General features: G+C 34.2%; 1 long non-coding RNA gene across 1 annotated transcript; it reads left to right on the plus strand.

Annotated features, from left to right (window-relative positions):
* The first annotated feature begins 748 nt into the window (after nt 1-748).
* Nucleotides 749-5,187, plus strand: LOC115927150. The gene is made up of 3 exons (XR_004065453.1): nt 749-870; nt 1,694-1,820; nt 2,319-5,187. It is a non-coding gene; the product is annotated as an uncharacterized LOC115927150 (long non-coding RNA).
* The last annotated feature ends 279 nt before the right edge of the window (nt 5,188-5,466 follow it).

Raw genomic sequence — 5,466 nt, forward strand, 5'->3', positions numbered from 1 at the left:
CAAACCATTAGACACCTTTACAAAACCAGTAGAGCCTAATGGTTTTGAAGACCACTAGAATCCGATAGAAACCAGAAGAATCTAATGGTTTTAACATGGGTGTAAAAATCCTAAGTCAAACCATTAGACACCTTTACAAAACCAGTAGAGCCTAATGGTTTTGAAGACCACTAGAATCCGATAGAAACCAGAAGAATATAATGGTTTTAACATGGGTGTAAAAATCCTAAGTCAAACCATTAGACACCTTTACAAAACCAGTAGAGCCTAATGGTTTTGAAGACCACTAGAATCCGATAGAAACCAGTAGATTCTAATGGTTTGAACATGGGTGTAAAAATCTTAAGTCAATTACCATTAGAAACCTTTACAAACCAGCAGATCGAGCCCATATATGTCAATGGATTTGAAAACCAGTTGAAACAAATAGAAATCAGTAAGATCTAGCGCCGCCTCTGAATCAGTCTGACTATATTTATTTAAAAACCCCAAAACAGGGATGAAAAACTCTAAAATGTCATTAGTCATTATATTAATAGTTTTATTTTACAGATTGTGCAACATCTTGACATATGCCCTGTAAGGTCTGCAATATTGATCAAGACTATACAAGCCCCAAAACCCCAAAATGCGACTGCCGCCTTTTTTAAACGGCTACACAGCTGGCATTTCTCTGGGCTACACTAACACTGTGTGTGTGTGTGTGTGCACATGTAATCAATGCATGCAGTGTGTGCGTGTACCCAGCCAGACCATGCCTTATGACACACACACAAGACAGCCATTCCTATCCTCAACAGCTACAGGAGCCAGAGCAGAGAGACAAAATCTTTTTATTACTTTGTTTTCCCCTGCTATTCTTCAATATGGGTAAGTCTTAGATTTACCTAATTTATTTGCAATATGTGCAGTAACTGTTTTCTGTTTTGAAACGTAGTAATTAATGTATGATCGTGTCTACTATATAGGAGTGCTTTCAACGCCTGCCGCAAAGATGAGAAATGTATTGTATTGTCCCATCCATGTATTTTTATGTTAGATCTTGATGCAAGTTTGTGCATTCACCTACACATGGCTTTAAAGGCATCGTTTAACAATGTTAAATCTATGATGCATGCATGGCTCTACGTATTATCAGTGTCAGTGATATGGTGTAATATTGAAGCCCTAACAAAATTGCGCTTCAAAATGATCATGAACTTGATGAAGTGCCTCAAAAAGTAAAAATCTTTGACTTTTGAGTGACCGGTTTTACCATACTCATTTTCCCCAATAGACTGTAGTGTTATAAAACCATTGGGGAAAACGTTTTTTGAAATTTTGAATTCCAATCATAAATATCTTGATAATCAGACAAGCCGCCGTCCCCCCACCCCCCCGCGCTTATCCCGAAAGAGTGCGTTAAGGCGGTACTCCGTTTCTGCAACGCACCCTAATTTCAAGACAAGCGGGGAAGGGGGCTTTAATCACTTTTTGGTGTGTTCGCAGTTTCGCACAATATAAGCCCTCATCTGGAAATAAACAGCTAGACCCGTAAATGGTAAACAAAATTCCTCCCCCGCAGGCTGTACAAAGAAGTTTGTAGTAGGCCTACATGTATGTGTGTTGCACATGCATCAACCGTTCAATTTGTTTTAACTTTATTTTTGTTCTTATTAATTGTAGGCATCTTTTGACATCTTTTGCCAAACAGTGGATTCAAAGCATATTGTGGACACAGTAGGCCTTTATTGACGTGAGACCATGCAGAAAATGCTACTTTCTCTCAACCTCCTGGATCAGCATTCAGCAGCCTCGTGACACAGTTGAAGCCATTATCGGTAATTGTGTAGATGTACTTGTATTATTTCTGTACATATATTTTTAATTTTTCCCTGATCATGACACTGATTTGAAATGCTTATTTTTCCTAAGTTTCAAATATATAAAATTCAATTAATTTTAGATCACTAAAACCTGCAGGTATATTGCAATAACCGACCATATTTTGTGAGTTTCAAACAGTGTTCTTTTCCCTCCTTTAATAGCAATAGAGCTTTGATTCTACTCTCATCAGCAAACTAGAAGTGTATTGATAATTATTTGCAAAAAAATCCTGATTCTCGTTTGCATTGACAACAAATGTTTAAAATGCAAAGGTATGTTTTATATTATGTTTGTGAGCAATGAGAGATTATTTTATTTCTGATAAATCTTTGAAACTGCACTTTTCTGACAGAATTCATTATTTAATTCATTGTTTACATTCTAGTTTTAAAATGGAAAAAAGTTTTTCTTAACTTGTTTTCCTTTCTTTTTGCTCTTTATTCATGCATTAGAATTCTTTGCGTGTATGTACCCTGGATCAAGCAGCACTTGCATTATACAGGAGATTCCACCCAAAATCTAAACCATGAGTCCAAGCTGAAGAGGAATATTTCCAAAATGAGGTCTACACACACACAGAGGTTACTTTCCCCTTCATTATAGAGATATCGAGAGAGAGAGAGAGAGAGATGGGTGGGGGGGGGGGAGTGAGTTATAGCCACGAACCTGAATAGCTTAGATGTAGAACTGAGATGCCCATTCATGTCACTTGCCATTTTAATGAATTCCAGGGTTTACAAACATACATATTAACACTTTGGGTAAAAGATCTCTGTATTTGCATAAATTTGTTATTACTATTTATGAAGTAGACCTGTTTCATAATGCTTATGTAGTAGATCAGTCTCATACTCGACCCCAGCCCCTTCATATCACAATGTCAATTCCTAAAACCTGTGGCAAATTATATAAGTTAGTAATAGAGAAAAATTGAATGAGGTAGATGCAATACAAATCGATTCCAATCTTAAGCACTTAAGACTTTATTCAGGTATGGCACGTGAACCGCCCAAAAAATTCCAAAAATGCTGCAGTTTTGTTTTATGTTTAAAGTGAACGGTAACAAAGGACCTACATGTTTTTGTATATTTTGGACTGCGCATATTCAGTGATCTCTGTATTATAATATATAGAAATGTAAAGCATATAGAACTTTATGTCAACTCCAGCATCATATATGAACGAGCCTTAAAAGACAATTCAACCCTTGTAATAAGTTCATTGAAATGGAAGCTGAAAAATAAGAGAAATAGAAAGGCGAAAGTTTGAAATAAATCGGGCCAATATAAAGGGAGTTGTGATAATATATAAATATGAGATCACTAAATCCATGCATATCTCAATGAAATGCTAGAGCGCCGTATGGCAGCCGTGCTAAAGCCAGGGTAATAATCGGGAGCGCCAGGAGGGTCAAATCTGACTGACATGAGCGCTACACAAGAACCCACTATTATTATTATTATTACACCTGTAGTCATGGGACAACTCTCCCATTTGTTAATGAAATATAATAAATTCTCTTTTTATTTTAAGTGCCTTCTCCCTTTGAGAACTACTCAAAATATATTATGAATAGCACATTATTACAGGTCCTCTACATAGAAAAGCCACTCGTGAATCATACATTTTGAAGAAAAAAATATTTAAATAATTTTGTGTGTTGAAATAAATGGGAAAGTAGTCCAGCAGCTCGTCATAGTGACATTACCGATTCAGCCAATTTAAAATGCCCTTAGGTTTAGTGATTACAGCTTTCAACAATCCATAACCACCTTATTTTCTGTCAGATTTAATTTGCTATTTTTTAAAAGTATAGTTGTCTGTTAAGGTTGGATTTCCCTTTAAAAAGTGTAAAGGGTAAGCCCTATGTAACATAATGTGATTAGGCCATTTTCGTTATAAATCAAATCAAAGTGCCGCGGAACAAATTATCTCTTTCACCTATTAAGAATAATTGTATTTCAATAGTCAGAATGCGATATGCAAACATTATGTGTTGTTAGGTAGGGCAAGACATAATGTTTGTCCTACCTATAGTACTAGCAACACGTAATGTATTCAATTTGTATTCTGACTATTTAAATACATTTATTCGTAACAGGTGAATTTAATAATTGGTAATGAGGCACTTAACAAGGACCTACCGTATTCATTAAATTTGATTACAATACGAAAATGACCTACGTACAGTACATGTATTCATATGGATAGGAAATCTTTGAACTGTTATGTAGTTTTCTGAGGGTTCATAATTTTATAAATTCTAAAGGGTTCATAATTCTACAAATGAAGTAGGATTCCTAATTCTGAAAATGAACTAGGATTCGTAATTCCAAAAATGAAATATGGTTCATAATTCAGAAAATTAAATAGGGCTCAATATACTTCCAAAAGTTTATTATTCTGAAAATGCAAATAGAACCCTTTATCCTTTTTGGAATTACGAACCGTCAATATAATGAATCCTATTTCATATTCAAAATAACACCATTTCATTTGCCGAATTATGAACCCTATTTCAATATCGTTATTAACGCCCCTTTTTTAATTCCAGAATTATGCACCATTTATATTTTTCGTAATTATGAAATCTATTTCATTTTTAAATTCAAACCCTTCTTAAATATGGACCATATTTCATTTATCGATTTGTCATACTTTGTCATAATACACTGTACTATCAAGTTACATTTATTGATGAACAGCATATCACAGCACTTGTCAAAATAGTAAGACCGTAAATGAATTTGTTTTGCTTGTGAATGTAGCAGGCTTATATTATGTAGTACACAATATTACATTTCCAATTGCTGCAACTTCATATCAATCTTTTACATGTACTATGACAATCTACAGGTCAAAATCATGCTTTGCGTAATCATTTGTGAATTATTCTCTATTTAATATACATGAATGAAGTACTTAAATTTGTGCAAATGAACTTATTCTCCATGGTGGAAAATTACAAACGAAATTTCTCAGCAAAAACTATTTCTCATTGTTTCTACTCATGATGGCTACCGTAAGATAACTATTGCAAATTGCCAAACCTACTCTTTTAAACATCTACTTCAAATTTTCAAGATTGATTTCTCTTTGTTAAAACTGGCCATAATTTCTAGACAATAATTAGCCAATTTAACATTGTTTTTTTTTTATATTTCTTCTTTTGTTGTTGAAATGTGTAAAAAAAATCCTGTTTCATTTAAGCTGTTAACCTTGCTTTTAAAATTCATGTCATTGTAATCACTATATGATGTATGATATTCTGACAGATAATTAAAGGATACACTGTTAAGTGTTAAATATGATAAAGATGAACCAACATGATTGTGATGCCTTTTGTTAAAAGACGTTTGCGAGAGAAATGGCTGAACCTCAAGAAAATAGTTAATTGTGTTGGAAGCAAACTTCATGCCAGCTACTGTCATTTTCGTGTCTACTTTGCAGACCAGCATGCCCTTTTAAAGTACAAAAAAACAAAACAAGGGCTGGCAGATTTTGTGAGGAGTACTGTGTTGGAAGTGCATTGATGTAGTAGAATTTAAACTGATCAAAAAAATGTCAACCATGTAATGTAACCAATGCTGTGGTTCAATT

The sequence above is a fragment of the Strongylocentrotus purpuratus genome, unplaced genomic scaffold (genome assembly GCF_000002235.5).
Source record: "Strongylocentrotus purpuratus isolate Spur 01 unplaced genomic scaffold, Spur_5.0 spur5_scaffold_20, whole genome shotgun sequence".
Lineage (NCBI taxonomy): Eukaryota > Metazoa > Echinodermata > Echinoidea > Camarodonta > Strongylocentrotidae > Strongylocentrotus > Strongylocentrotus purpuratus.